Source organism: Manis pentadactyla, chromosome 6 (assembly GCF_030020395.1).
Source record: "Manis pentadactyla isolate mManPen7 chromosome 6, mManPen7.hap1, whole genome shotgun sequence".
NCBI classification, from domain to species: Eukaryota; Metazoa; Chordata; class Mammalia; order Pholidota; family Manidae; genus Manis; species Manis pentadactyla.
Window position 1 is genome coordinate 142,907,926 of NC_080024.1, and position 15,183 is coordinate 142,923,108.

The 15,183-nt window shown below is 42.8% G+C and overlaps 1 protein-coding gene across 4 annotated transcripts in view; it reads left to right on the forward strand.

Annotated features, from left to right (window-relative positions):
* NEDD4L (NEDD4 like E3 ubiquitin protein ligase) overlaps positions 1 to 15,183 on the forward strand; it is a 322,004-nt gene that overhangs the window by 149,393 nt on the left and 157,428 nt on the right. The window contains exon 1 of one of the 4 annotated variants that reach the window (XM_036876835.2): positions 9,755 to 9,980. The exons of the other annotated variants lie outside the window; for them this stretch is intronic. The gene's annotated coding sequence lies outside the window, so the exon portion shown is untranslated. Of the gene's footprint in view, positions 1 to 9,754; positions 9,981 to 15,183 lie in introns of those variants that run through there. 4 annotated transcript variants of the gene reach the window in all.

The window sequence follows — 15,183 nt, forward strand, 5'->3', positions numbered from 1 at the left end:
GTACCTGCATTTAAAATTTTATTTAACATTGTCTTAGAGGGCCTACTGAATGTAGTAGGACAATGAAATGTTGGTATGTCTAGAAAATCCAAGAGCCTTTAGTTAAAAAAACAAAATCTAAAATCAATAGGAAAAATTGTCACTGTAGCTGGATATAAAAAAAGTCTCCAGAAACAATCTTTTATCTGTTCTGAAAATGAACACCCGGGAATGGAAGCTAACTGTTCCTTTCCTCAGTAGCAGCAAATGGCCTAGGAAAAAATTGGAACAACTATGCAACCTGTATTCTGTTTCATGAAGCATATGAAATAAAAATATCTAACATAAATATGGGCTATTCCAAAATTATTGTATACATTATTGCAATCCCATTTAGAATTTTCAAAGCAGTGAGGGTGTTCTTTTTTGAACTGAATAAAATAATTGTGAGATTTAGAGAAGCATAAGTGCCTAATACCTAAGAAGAGGCTAGACACATACGGAAAGGAAAACAAGAAGACAGACATGTCTTTCAAGTGGCCATACCATTCTGAGAACATCTTTGTGGTCAAATCAATGTGTTAGTGATAAAGGATTGCTCATATAGTTAGGGGAACAGAATAGAGAGTCTGAGACTGTGTTTTCATTGAGGAAGAGAAGTTAACATATAGTAAGATAAATAGTACTGAGAAAAAATATATTTAATGGATGGTATTGGCATAACCTTCTCTTTGTGTGGGGAGCACCTCTACCTTCTATTTTAATCAGAATGAAGTCCCAGAATGTTCAAAAACATTAAACAAGCAATTCAAATTTATAAGAAAATTTAAGAAACTGCTTATATTATGTTGGAGTGAGGGAGAATTCAAGATTTGATAGCCACAAGGTGGACACATTGAGGAGGGCTATTTATAGGCCATGTCATAGACAAAGGGTTACTGTCTATAATAATAGTAACCCTTAGGAGTTGGTAAGGTGAACACGACACAAGGAAAATAGACAAAGAATATGCACTTCACAGAGCAATGCAGACAGCCAGCAAACCTGTGCCAAACAATTCACATTGCTACAGAAGCACAGATTAAAACAGCAACGAGACATTGCTTTAAACCCATCAGACTGGAAAACATAAAAGAATAAGACTTCTTGTTAGCACGGACATAGAAGTGATATTCTTATAATACTCATGGAAATGTGAGTCACTCTGCTTTATTTGGAAAGCAGATTGACAATGCGCACTAAAAAATATATAATATACTTTTCTACTAAGCAACTTTTCTCTAAATCTGTCTTTTAGAAATAAAAGTGTCAGTATACAAAGTCATATGTATAGGGTGTTTATTGTACCACTACAGTGGCAAAATACTGAAAAAATAAATGCCCATCAGTTGAAAATATGGGTAGCTTATGGAATATTTGTATTGTGTCTCATGCAGCTATTAGTCAGAATTAGAGCTATATTAGAGTTGGCTTTGGAGGGGTTTCTGTGAGAAATTGGTACAATGGAAGCAAGGTACAATGAAGTATATAACGTCCAGTTGTGAAACACGTGTTGGCCCAGGTGCATAAGTGTGTGAGCATGGAAAGATGCAAGCCCTGGCCCTCTCAGTTAATGGGTGGAGTGGGGTTAAAAATGGATGATAGGATGGGGCCAGACAAGGGATTTCCAAGCCTGTTCCTCTCTCCTTCTTAAATGTCCAAACCCACTCATGATAACTGTTGACCACATTCCACATTTTTCCTGTGGTGGAAGCCACAGAGTGGTGTGGTTTGAAATTAAAAATCCTGGTTGCTGCTTTTAGCTCTTTCTTTTTTCTTCCTTATACCAGCCTGTGCTTGTTTCAGTGCCCTGCCACCCTCTCAGATTTTATGGGGATACTAATTATGCATATTTAAAATTAGCCTTCTGTTTCAGACTCTGCGCAGTCCGTTTGTGAGCTCATGCTCCTTCCTCCCTCACGGCACTGTTTTTTTCTCACATTTGGTGATTTCTTGGCTGTCTGCTGGTTTTGTCGGGTTGAGGCTAAGCGTAGGGCTCGCTGGGATGAGCCAGCAGGTGGCCTTTTCGCTGTGGCTCCTGCATGCCCTCCTGGGTGTCTTTAACCACCTGCACTTCTAGCCTTAGGACCAGGCACACTTCTGCTTCCATCTGCAGGAAGAATGCAGAAACAGGAAAAGCCACGAGGGAGTGAAGTTTCCTGGTTAATCACCCTGGTGTTTCACTGGGGTCTCTCCAGTTCCCAGTATCACTTGACTTTTGACTTCCTGGTGCCTAGACAATCCGTCCACCAGTACAGCAGCTCTCTGCACGTGTGGGGGCTGTGTCCATCTGACCCCATTTCTATGCAACTGATGATTGTCTTTCCTCCTTGCCCAGGATTTTGTGGATGGGATACTTTGGGTGGAAGAGGGTTGGTAGAAATGTGTGTTCAGAGGGCCATCTGAATGCAAGGTTGTCTTACCTCTCTAAGCCTTGGAATTCTCTTCTGTAGAGCAAGGTTGGGAAGAGTGCCTATGTAGCAAGGCTGTGGTGAGGGGCTCAGACAGTGCCTCTCGGTAGTAAGCGTTGTGTAAAAGGTAGCTTGTGAAAGGGGTCATACTAGACATCGTAGATTACAACCTAGTTTTTTTCCTTCCTGTTCATATATGTGAGTGTCTTCCAACACATTTTAAAAACTCTGGTGTTTATTGATATATCGTTGTGCAGGTGTCTCTGTAGCTAAATCCCTACAGTTGAATTTCTGGATAAAGGACATCAACATACATGATGCTCATAGATGTTGGAGAACTGCCCTCCCAAGTGTTGTGTGGTTTACGCTGGCCCCAATAGCTGATGAGAGCGCCTGGTTTTCCCATGTTCAACATTACTCCACTTCTTCGATCTTTAATCTTTGCCATTATCGAAAGTAAAATACCTCACTGTATGTCTTTAATCAATGAGACCAAACATCTTTTCATATATTTGATTTCTTCCGTAATGAAGTGCTAATTTGCATCCTTTGGAAAGTCATGTTAATTTTTCATTGATTTTTTAAGAGTTCTCTGTAAATAGGATTTTTCTCATTTGATTTATTGTGTATTTTGTAGAGACGCTTTTAATTTTAACATTGTGCTTTAAAATGTCGCTTTTCCATGGTGCCTGAAAGCTAACAACTATGTACAGCATCATCTCTTTATGTTTGAAAATGAGGGTTTTCCCCTTCCAGTTGTGAACCTTATATCTATACATTTCCCTAAATTTGAAAAAAAGGGAAAAGCAACTGGCACCAGAAAGAATATCATCCTTAATACTTTGTCTTCGGTGGGGAATGTGTGTTTTTACATACTTAGCATCATAATGTAAGTAGACTCTCATGGCCTATTTTTTTGGTCATTTAACAGTCTGATGTGTGATATACGATATTCCATTTTCACAACATACAATATCTTCTTTAGTTATTTTTCTATTTAAATTTCCAACATTCCATATAAGAGAGAAAAGGTACAGCAACTATCTGTGCAATAACAGTTTTTCTCAAGTTGGATTATGGGCTTATGCTGTGCCCCACCCCAGAAATGGAATTGTTAAATCAAGCAATAGTAGGATTGAACTATTGTTTGTAGATGTTGCCAATTGGCTTTCCTAAAATGTGGTACCAGTTCCCGCCAGCCCAAAGATTGACCGCACCTTCAGCAGAAGACAAGAGCCAGCCTGAAGAGGATGGGGGAGAGGAGCCTGCAGAAGCCCAGCCCCGGTGGTGCAAGGCGCTCCCACGGGGAGGTTGGAGGAAGAGCAAGGAGGCCCGAGGTGCTGACAGAAGGGAGTGAAAGGGAGAGTGGTGGGGAGCAGGGGGAGGAGCGTGCAGCGGCCCTGGCTCCTGAGGGCCGTGTGGGCCGTATGAGGAACTGGCACTTTATGTGCTGCCCGTGGGAAGCCAGCAGAGTGGCCAGACAGGGCAAGGCCTGGGGTGAGTTTATTGTTGCAGGGGAGAGTGGCCCAGGGCTCTGAGGAGGCTGTAGCCCAGGTGAGAAAGGATGGTTGGAACACCTGCATGGTAACACCCAGGATGGCAGGAAGGGGATGGTTGTGTGCATGTCTTTTAGGGCCTATAGATGGAGAGGATGTGTTTGGGATACAGAGAAGAGTGGATGGAAGAAATTTCTGCTTGAACAGCTGGCTGGCTGGTAGCTGCTGAGAGGGGAAAGATTGGCTGGTAGCTGCTGAGAGGGGAAAGGTTAGCCGGGGAACAGGTGGTGTGGAGGCAGAATGAGAAATTGGTGTCAGATCTCTTAGACTCCCCAGTGAAGATGTGAAGGAGGTGATGGCTAGTGAGCATGGAGCTTCAGGGAGCAACCTGGGCTGGGTAGGGCCCAACATTTAGATGGTCTTCACAGCCAAAGGGATTGGACAGGATCACAAAGGTCAAGGTATTTCTTCTATATGAAAGTGATTCTAGATCCTGAGTGGTTGCCCCAAAATAATAAATCTTATGAGTACAACCATTTGATAAATTAGGGGACTGTCTGTAAACTGTCAGGGATACAGATCACTGGGTCTTGGCCAGTGCTATGTCATGTCTGCTGATGTTTGAAGATTCAAGAGACCTTTCCCCTTCTTGATGAGAGAGTTTCCTTTTCAGATGTTTTAATGAAATCCCTAGTGACTTGATTGTATGGTGTGACTATGAAGCTTATAAACCACACAGTAACCTTTCCTGTAAGACATTGGGAGAAAAGGCTAATACAAGTTCGGAGGATTTGATTTAAGACCTTGTGAGGAAATTCAGGACTTGGTGTTGTAATCACCAAACCTTGCCTGTGTTATGTAAAGATTTTTGCCTGTGTCACGTCATCCTTCTTTTGCTCAATTTATTCCTCCCCCTCCAAGTGTCCTAGTTTCTCTCCTACTGTAGCTGGTTTTGAACAAAACAGAGAAACTTGGGGTCCCCTTCCCCCAGGAGTTGGATTCTTCCTTTGGTTACTCATTCTTTTTCAGTGATGATAACGTTCTTAGCAATTTTAAAATAACGTTTTTTTCCCCCTGATTATGTAAAAGAATTAGGCATTGGAAAAGATAAAGTATAAAGCAGTGATCCACCTGTCATGTGAATAGCCAGAAGATAGTTACTATTTTTATTTCCTTCTAGTTCTTGGGCTCTGTTTATACACGGATATAGAGATAGTTTATGTACTTGGAGTGATGCTATAATATTGTTCAGAATAATGCTTTTTAATCAATCATTTATGATGAGCATTTTATGATAACTTGTAATTCTATTTTTTGAAGCATATTTGAAGGCTGAAACGTACAGACAAATTCTTGGTGGCTTTTAAGGTGGGGGGGGAATCTCAAGATAATCTCATTAACTGACAAATCTTCCTAATATGGAAACCAAAAGTGAACAAAATAGAAACTGAAATGTCTTTGGAATACTACTCAGAAGTTCAAATTTTGTGTTCTTAGTAAGTTTTTGGTTTAAATGAGGTTAACCTTCATACTGTCTTCGTTCCTTATGGTTATGTTAACTTAAACTTAGTTACTTTTTATACACTTCCTCTACTTGCCATTGGAACATACTGATCCAGTGTGACCCTTTGTGATATTTCATAAAATCTCACCTTATAAACCATCCCAATCTTTTTTTTTTTACTTTTTGGTAATAGGTCAATTTCTAGGAGTCACAAAAAGATATACATTTACTAGTAAGTAATACAGAATTAAAGAATCCCCATGAATTTTTAACATCATTTTGAACTTTAAATATAGGAAAAAAACCTCCAAGGGATGTAAGCAAGAAGGGAGAGCAGCTGGTCCTATCAGCTGACCTCTGGTAGACCCGCCCATGGTCATTCACAACTGTGCCTTCTGTGGCCTCTCCTTGCCAGTAAGGGCCGTGGGGTGAATTCCAAGAAAGGCTACTATCCCTTCCACTCCCTTTGCTAACTGTTTTCTGAACCACATTTTGAAACTGAAGTATCTGTCTTAAGACACTAGCAACTTCCTGTTCATCAAATTCAGAGGCCTCTATTTGTTCTGCACATTCCTCTTCAACCTTTATGTAGCCCTTGACCCTTGACTGTCTTGGCTTCTGATTCCCCTCCTTTCTTCTCTGACCACTCCTTCTGTTGTGCCTTCTTGTCGAAGACTCTAATCCCATTTCCTTCTGATGTTTGTTTTTAATTTGGAAATCACATCTGTTTACTGTTGCCTTTACTGTTGCCTAGATAGAGATTAAGACTCACGAACTACAAAAATGCATGCATGTAAATATGTAAAATTCTTAAATTGGGCTTACATTTCTTAACATTATATCATGATTATTTTCCTATGTTTTGAAATATCCCTTGTGGATGTGAACATAAAGGTCATTAAGGTTCATTACAGTTTTTTCGTTATGTTTTTATAATGAACTTACTGTCTATTTCACTTGATTATATCCCTGATTATTTCCTTAGGAAAGGTCCTTGGATTGGAATTAAATAAATCAAAGGGGATGAGGGTCTTTAGCCCTCCAGATTGTCTGCAGGCTCTTGATTCCCTCTCAGCAGTACCCCTTCTCTCAGCCTTCTTCATCTTTATTCCATCGCAACAGATCCTAGCAGGTTTCCTTGTTTTCACTTTCATTAAGTTCTGCATCCCCAGTTAACCACCTTGGAAACTAGGGCACCCTGTGTCCATACCTTTTGGGAACTCCCAGTACATGCCTCAGCCAGCCTCTGTACCTTCTTCCTGGATTCTCTGACTTACGGGGTACTGAGAGGGTGGGGGGGCCTGCAGTTTCGTGCATGCTGGGGCCCCGCCGACTTCATGGTGCTACCTCCTGTCTTCCATCAGACTTTGGTGTTGCTCGGCATCCTTGACTCAGCCCGGCTTTGTTCCTTTCATTTTCTGGTTGTTCCAGACTTTGGTATTCTTGACTCAATATCCAATCCCCTTACTCTCAGCCTATGACCACCTACATTGGAAAAAGCAAAACAAAACAATAAGACACAAAAATGTGACCCCAGTTGGGGAGATACTATAATGTGCCCTTCTCTCCACCTGGTCCTGGTCCTTCCTCCATATGGCCTCAGAAGTGGCTCCCTGCACCCATACCCCTTCTCCAAGGACACCAGCTACTTTGCACAAAGTCCTGTCCTTTTAAACCAGTGGTTCTCAACTAGAGGCAACTTTGCCTGAGGGGACACTCAGGGATATGGCTGCAGATATTTCTGATTGTTGCAGCTGGGGGAAAGCTCCTGGCCAGTAGGTAGAGGCTGGGATAACCACCCTGCAATGCACGGAACAGCTGCCCAGCACGAAGAATGACCTGCCCCAGAGGTCAGTAAAGCCCAGGTTTAGAAAGCTTGTTTTAGACTTACTCTCAGGTCCTGCAAAACTCCATCCCGTATCCAGTGTTTGCATCCTCTCCTTTCTTCCCTACAGCTGATCCATGGAACAGCAGTTTCTCTTTTTTGGGATACTGGAGAGATTTGGTAATTTCAGGCTATCCTCAGTTTAATGGTGTCGTGGGAGCAGAATAGTAACACTGGATTAGGACTGAATGTTTGGGTCGAATCTACTGCATTTATTCCTGGATCTTGGTACTGCTCTGCTTGGGCCTTAATTTCCTCCTCTGGATGGCGGGACCTGAACTAAGGCTTCTAACGTTTCCTCCATTGTTCCCGTTTCCTAATTCAGTGCTAAAGTTGTTCTTGACTAGGTTTGGTTGTATTTTAGTGGAGGTTGAATGGGCTCTGATTTCCATGGACTGGGGAGAAGGACGTGCATGTAGACCACTTGGTCATCCGTCTGTTTGGCAGCAGAATGGTAAGTTGGAAAGGTCATTTAGAGGCTTTATATTTTTCTTCCCTTCAGAATAAGGTTTTTCTGTGTTTTCAAGGCTGTATCTCAGGAGTCAGGGACAGAGCAAACATACTAAAAAGAAGAGTTTGACTAGGGGAGAATAGTTAGCAATCAGAAATCTGAATTTTGTCTTCATGTTTTATATTAATACCTGGAATGAAATGATCATGTAATTAGTGTATTAGTTTGCTAGGGCTGCCATAAGAAGTACCACAGACCAGGGGACTTAAACTACAGAAGTTAATTTTCCCACAGTTGTGGAGGCTGGAAGTCTGAGACCAAGGTGCTGGGCTTGTCTCTCCTCATTCTCCCTCCCCTCACATCTGTCTCCTTGGCTTGGGGATGCTGTCTTTTCCCTGCTTCTTCACGTGGTCGTCCCTCTGTGTACTGGTCTGTGTCCTCAGTTTCAGTTAAAAGGACACCAGTCACACTGAATTAGGTGCCTGCTCTAATGACCTCATTTTAGTCTAGTTGCCTCTTTAAAGACCTTGTCTTCAAAAACAGGCACATTCTGAGGTACAGGGGGGTTAGCACTTTAACATAAGAATTTGGGGGGACACGATTCAGCGCATTACAGCCAGGTAACCTTTGATGAAAAGTAAAGATGTGTTTACGTCTGTAGGAGAACCGGCAAATTGTTAAGTAACTTATTCAGCTTGTTCAGGTATATTTTCTTATATTGTGATCGTTTCTTTTTTAACCTTCCAGCCAGCATGTAAATGTGAAACAGCTTAATTGCAAAATTTTAGATACAAAGAGGATGGAGTTCCTGCTCTTAAACTTGGACTGTTTAGCACTTGTGTGTCCTCAGTACTGAATACTGAAAACTCGGGGCATTTCTCTGGTTTCAGAAATTCTACTGAATATGACTGGAACCATCAGCCAGTCTGTGAGGGTGTATTTGGGAACAGGGTTTCTTGTACTAACCTGGTGCCAGCTTTGCCCACCAAGCCCTCAGGGATCCTCCCAGCCATGAGGGGTCGCTGGCTCCCTTGGGGAGGTGTATTGTTTTCCCAGCACCTCTGCAAATCTAGCCTTTGGGCACCTGTGGGAACTTGAAAGACTAGAGTTTCTCAACTGACCTGGTAGGAACACTTAACAAGTGAGCACTTCACCAAATTGGAGTTGATGTAGAAAGTTAGTATTTTGCTACAAATGAGGACATTTCCAGTTTCACCCACACCTGCAGGAGTTTGTAGAGTGGGGTTGGACGTGGTACGAACAAGTCCAAAGAAAGTTTGGCCCATGGTGGACTTGGCCTCAAGTTCAGTAAAGGATGGTCAGGTCGGTGCTCTGTACCCCTCAAATGGGACAGAGCGCTGAGGAGCGCAGAGGTGAGCTCCCCGGTCCCGCTCAGTGCCAAAGGGGGCACCTGGAACACCAGTACCTCCAGGCGCCCAGCTGCTTATTCAGGAAATGGCCTTGCACACCAAAGATGGGGGGCTAATAGGGTGCTGTCTCTGTGTTTGGTGTTGTGTTTGTAGCTTAGCCATTTTTGTTCTGGCCTTTTCCTCCCTTCAAGACTTTAAGCTCTTTGGGAGCCAGCGGGCTGTGCTCTCCAGCCTGCCTTGTGTGCAGCCCTGGGAGAAGCAGACTTCCTTGTGAAGAGTAAAGGACAGACCTGCTGCGTGTCTGCCCCGAAGCTCAGATACAGCTTTAAATAAGCAAACAGCCCAGCCCAAGTTACAGTTATTAGAGGCACCTTGTACACCCGGGTTATTGCCCATCCTGTTCAGTGAGCCCCTGCTTCCTCCTTCCACCTATAAAGAACTGTCATTTGGAGAAGCCGCGCTGCAGGTAATTTAATGTTCTGGCCTGTGAGGCTGTTAAAGCTAATTGCTCAGCTGGGTGGAGTTACTTAATCCTTACGGTAGGGGGTGGAGCTTGACTCTACTCCTTTTCCACCAACAAGCTCTTCTTTCTAGCTGTCAGTGAAGTGAATCATCAGTATAAGTAGCGAGCTGAGTGCATTCCTCCTCAGTTGTGTTAAAACTTCCTGGTGGTCCCCGAGTGTCAGCAGAAGTGTGTGTGGGCAGCGCTTCGAGGAGGAAGACGAGGCCGGGAGCCCAGGGCCTTTGCGACAGCTTCCCAGCTGTGTTAGTACAACTCCAGCCCAAGCAGACGCTTTCAGGCAGCAGAACTGGCTTGTTTTCTTGAGCCTTGAGGACAATTACAGGTAAGAACAAAGACGCCACTGTACGTTTATTATATGCAGGCATAACATCTCATGGCATGGAGTTTGATTTTGGCGTGGTGCTTTTTCTATCAGGGGCAGTATTCTAGAAAATACTAAGAAATTCCATTATAAATGACTACTTTTTGGTGTTCAGGATTAGCTGTCGTTGATCAGTTTAACTTGCTTTGCTTATGTATAGACAGGATGGTAGGCAGAGAATGGAACTTGAAAAAAATTATGATCTGAATTCTGGTTCTCCTTTGCTTCCTTATCTGTGTCTTGACTATTTTAAATAATGTGTGTTTTTTGTCCAAAAATGATACTTCTCTTTTTTAAAGTAATGGAAAATGTAGACCACTTACATTTAGAAGTCACTGGTTTGGGAGGAAACAATTGTGTTTTCTTCCTGTTCTGTTTTGGTCTCTTGTTTTCCCTGAATATTTCTTAGAACTCTCACTGGAGAAAAGGGAGACACCAGCTGTACTTGGTTTCAAATGAAACAGTATCTTAGGTTGTCAAACAGTTTGCTTAGAGACTGATTTATGGTTTATATCTGAATTTTTGGTTGGTAGTGATAGAAATCTTTCTTCCCCTTAGTGTGAGACTTATATAACCTACTCCAAATACAAATTATTTTATTTTTATTATCCTTTGCAAGAACAAAAATTAAAGCCAGAGCATATTTAATCGAATTTTTCCTTTTAAGTTCTCCCATCATTTTCCCACCCTTACTACTCATACAAACTAATAATAGACTTTATGATTAACACGTGGCTTTTCTGTTTCTCTACTGTCTCAGTTGATGGTGATTCACAAACTGTTAGTTAACTGGTTAGTGTGTGTCTGTGTGTTGCCAAATCCTGAGATGAAGTTGAGTACAGGCCACACCTATATGTTAATGAGCCAGTTTACTTTCAAACATTCCTAATGCTATATGTTAAGATCAATGGAATTCAAATACAGTTCAAGGGGAAAAAAATCGTTGGAATTGTAAGACACTGAAAATGTTTCAGTGTTGTAAGGTAGGGCAAAGCCTGTAGCCAACTCTCACATTGAGAAGTATGTTGTGTACATTCGTTTGAGTTAGATTGTGGGAATCAAAACAAAGAGGGAATTTAAGAAAGCTGTGTGGTATAGCCCTTCCCCCCTTATGCCTGTGGGGGAAGACAGGTGAAACTTTAAGTCCCGTGGGAATTTGGGTGAGAAAAATGCTTTCCAGAAGAGAAGGGGAATGATTCTCACAGATGTTGTGGCTTTTTTTTTTAATTAAAATTCTTTGAGTCTTGTATTAGAACAATATGTTTATGGCAGGCTCTTGTTAGTGTGGAATATAAGGAAAAGATTACAAACAAAGGCACGAACAGAATGATAGGAATTTGCTACTTGAGGAATATAAAAATTTTATCCTGAAGTGGTTTGTTTGATGGGAGTGGTGATGGCAGGGAGCCCTGTGTACTTTTAGACAACATTTTAGAAGCAGTTGATAAAACAGAGGCGTTTGTGGTTATGACGGTTAGGCCAGGGTGCAGAGGTTGTTTTGATTTTTTTTTTGTTTCATTCCAGGCAGTGTTTGTCTATCCGTATGGACCTCTTAGGGCTTTCCCAATGATTTTCAAGTGCAGTCATTTATATTTATCTCTTTCACATTAGCACAGGTTTTTTCCTCCTCCTGATTTCCCTCCTGTTACCTCTCAAGTTCATGGTGAGTTAATGTGCTAGTAATGTAGGAGAGGACTTCCCATTCAACAGTCCGTTTGAAGCAAGCTGGCTAATCTCTCACCTTGGATCCAGGAGGCTTTCTTGAGGTTATTCACCTTCAGGGTGAGGGCAGAAGCATGTGTCCTCAGGTGTTTTGAAATTCTATCTCAGCTGTGCTCTCTGTGGCTCAGAATTCCACAGAGGGGGTCACTTGGCGCACCTTCACCTACAGTAAATATTTGTGCTCCCTCTGTGCTTGGCCTGGTTCTCTTGGTACCCAGGAGCGCGGGTAGGCACCTCCCCAGTGGAATCCCTCCCACAGGCTAGGACGTATGGGTCAGGCTTGGGTGAAATGACCAGCTGCCCTCCTGGAAACGGAAACAAAGGGGGCTTTGTTTCTGACTCCTACAGGCCTGAGGTCTAAATCTTATAGAAAATCTATCCTGCCTTGCTGTTGTCCAAACTGGATCAGCCCAAATAATCACGAGATCTTCTCAGGTAACCATGAGCTGTACTCTCTCAGCTGAGACCTATGTGAGCTATTTCTTCGTTTTAGAAGGAGTTACTGGAAGAACAATTCCAGCTCCTGATACACATCACCACTGAAAACAAAGGATTGATTTTTCTCCTAGAGAATAGAAGACTCCATAGGAATTTTTGGAACAGCACATCAGAAGTGTGACATAGCATCACCTGCCAGAGGCAGTTAGCATGTCCCTTTAGACTAAGTGGAAACACAGAGATGATCCATTCAAATGAGTTTCATAGAAATACACAGAAACGCACCGCTTGCCATGGTGTCAGTGTTGCTCATTCACTGTTACTCATCGGGTGGAAGGTCATGTGCAGTTATAAGCCACCTCTGACTCAGGCCAGTGACTGGGAGGCCTATCACGTCACACGTCACAGAGGGCATTTGGCCATGGATTCCTGAGCAGAGGCCATGTGGAGTCCTGGGGCTATGAGCATCAGAGGCCCTCTCCAGTGCAGGGGTTTCAACCTCCAGCTCAAGTAACAAGGTTGAGGAGTTTATTTTGGCCAAGATGTGCCACACTAAGCAGACAAGCTTGAGACCCAGAGAAGCCTTCTAGCTTCGGGAAAGGAAATGGTGTGGTGGGCTTCAAGGCATTTTAATATATTCCACTTTTTCATCCCTGCTCTGTTGTGTTGAGGTGTTTAAGGGTATAGTTGTATCAGTGTTCCTCGGTGAGTGAGATATCTTAGATTTGTTCTCTTTGGACACAGAAAACTAGAAACTGGCATTACATTTGTGGGACTATTTTAATGCACTGACAGTTATCAAAGATACTTGTAATGCCTTGTTCATTCCTTTAAGGTGCTTTGTCTTCTTATTTTAGTCAGTGACCAAATTGAAGTACCTTTGTGCTAGACTCGGAGGGGTTCTTCTTTTTCGCTTCAGCCTGGCAACTTTTGTTGAGCTAAAATTCTTTTAAGGTTGATTGCTTTTTTTTTTTTTTTACTTCTCTTATTCTTGTTTTCACCTGATTTTTATTTGTTAAAATTTAACAACCCTTAAGCTTTGGGCTGAGTGAGAATGGCGGTCAAAGACCATTGAGACTGAATTGGTTTGTAAGATTATTTGGACTGGGAAAAAAATGTCCCCTAGTTTTGTTAGTTGGTTGAAAAAATAATAATTTGTCAATTCTGTGTTCATTAATGGTAGGCCACACACCAAGAGTAGAGTAGTTTTCCGTGTGTGTTTTTGTGTGTATGCGTGTATGCCAGTGGGATTCTGTTTCTGAAGAAAATGAAGAATTTAATGGCCAGAAAGATTATGTAAGCTGAAAGGTATGCGTGTCAGAGCGGGGGAGAGAGGAAGAAGCAGCCGGATTGAAGGCCTGTCTCCCTGTGTGGGACTGCGAGTCCCAGGAGGGGTGCGTCAGCCCGCTGCAGGAATATTGCCATTAAAATTTGATTTTGAGCTTGACACAGGGTGAAACGCTTTGATGACAGGGTCACTCCCCTCCCACCCCCAAGGGGCAGGACCAGCCTCTTCATCGCAGCCCCGTTGCCTCCTAGGTGTTACATCATAATTCAGCTGCCCTTTTGTTTTGCTTGTGCACATCTGTATTTGGCCCTGCTTTGCTTTTTTTTTTTAAGATAGGGGAGAAGTTGGGCAGAGTACAAAATAAAAAGCAGTTTGTGAGCTTTCAAATTGAGGGTGCACCAGATAGAGTCTAATGGCCTCCCAACCTTGAGGTGACACTCATTCAAATATGCACTGAGCACCCAGTGGCCACGCTGAAGAGGAGAGGCACTGATGGGCACAGGGCTCTTTGACCACCTGCCACCCCAGCTGCAGGGAGCTTCAGCCTGGTGGGGAGACTGTAACCAGGTGGACAGATACTGTAACTGGCGGTAGTATGAGGGGCTACAAAGAAATGAAATGAGCAGGCGGCAGCAATGATTGTATAGGCGTGTGAGCTTTTTTCCTGTTGTGTGATAGCTCCTAACATTTTCTAGTACAGCTGTTTTTGGTTAGTGTGGACGTTGTGGCTGACACTAGGATAGTGGTTGGAAAATTTGCTTTAAAAAATCCTTTAAAACATCCTTCCCACAGAAAGCTATAAATTACGGTGCCTAGAAGGGTTAATGGTCATTGGTCTTAGAACAAAATGAAAAGATACTTCCTGGAAAAAATATTTCCACTTATCAAACACCTTTAAGTATCCTCTGCTCAGTATTGGAAATGAGAGTCTCCCTCGTCTGTGGAGCAGCCTCAGGATGAATGAGTTAATTATTCTGCCCTGTAAGAGATGTGGCAGCCTAGATAGAGAGGCAAAAGGGTTGACTTTGTGGCTGTACCATTGACACGACACAAGTTTTGTCATTTGCCAGATGGAGTTGTCTTAGGTTTTATGACCTCCAGTATTCCAGTTCTCAGTTTTTTTTTCCTCAAGTCAAGACTTACAGCAACTATGGAACAAACCTGGTAAATTTTTATTATTTTGAAACTGTAGGCTGACTATTGAGAAAGGGGGTGAATTGTGCATAAAATGAAGGTTCCTATGGCCACAATTCTCCCCTGGCCCTGGTCGGCTAGCTCAGTACACACATGTGGGCAATACATGGTTATTAATTATATAAAGAGCCCTGCCCAGTGCTCTGGGTGACATGGTGGCACAACTGCAAGGCTGCAGGAGAGCAGAAATGGGACTGGAGTGGTGGCAGCGCTGAGGGCAGAGACTGAGATGGCTGTGGGCAGAGAGGCCCAGAGGCAGAGACCAGCCTGCTGCACAAAGACTCGCTCTGAGTGGATGGAATTCTAGTGATTGAACTGCCACTGTGGAAATCAAGTTGGGTATAACCCTTTCACCCCAGGAACGTTCTACTGCCATTTCTTTGGTCACATTGAATCCATAGTGAACTTGCCCAGGGCTGAAACCCATTGGCAAGGCATAAATGAACCCAAGCAGAGCAGTACACTTAAGACACACAGCCCACACTCTCTGAACTTAACCCGGTGTGGATAAAATGAAAGTTC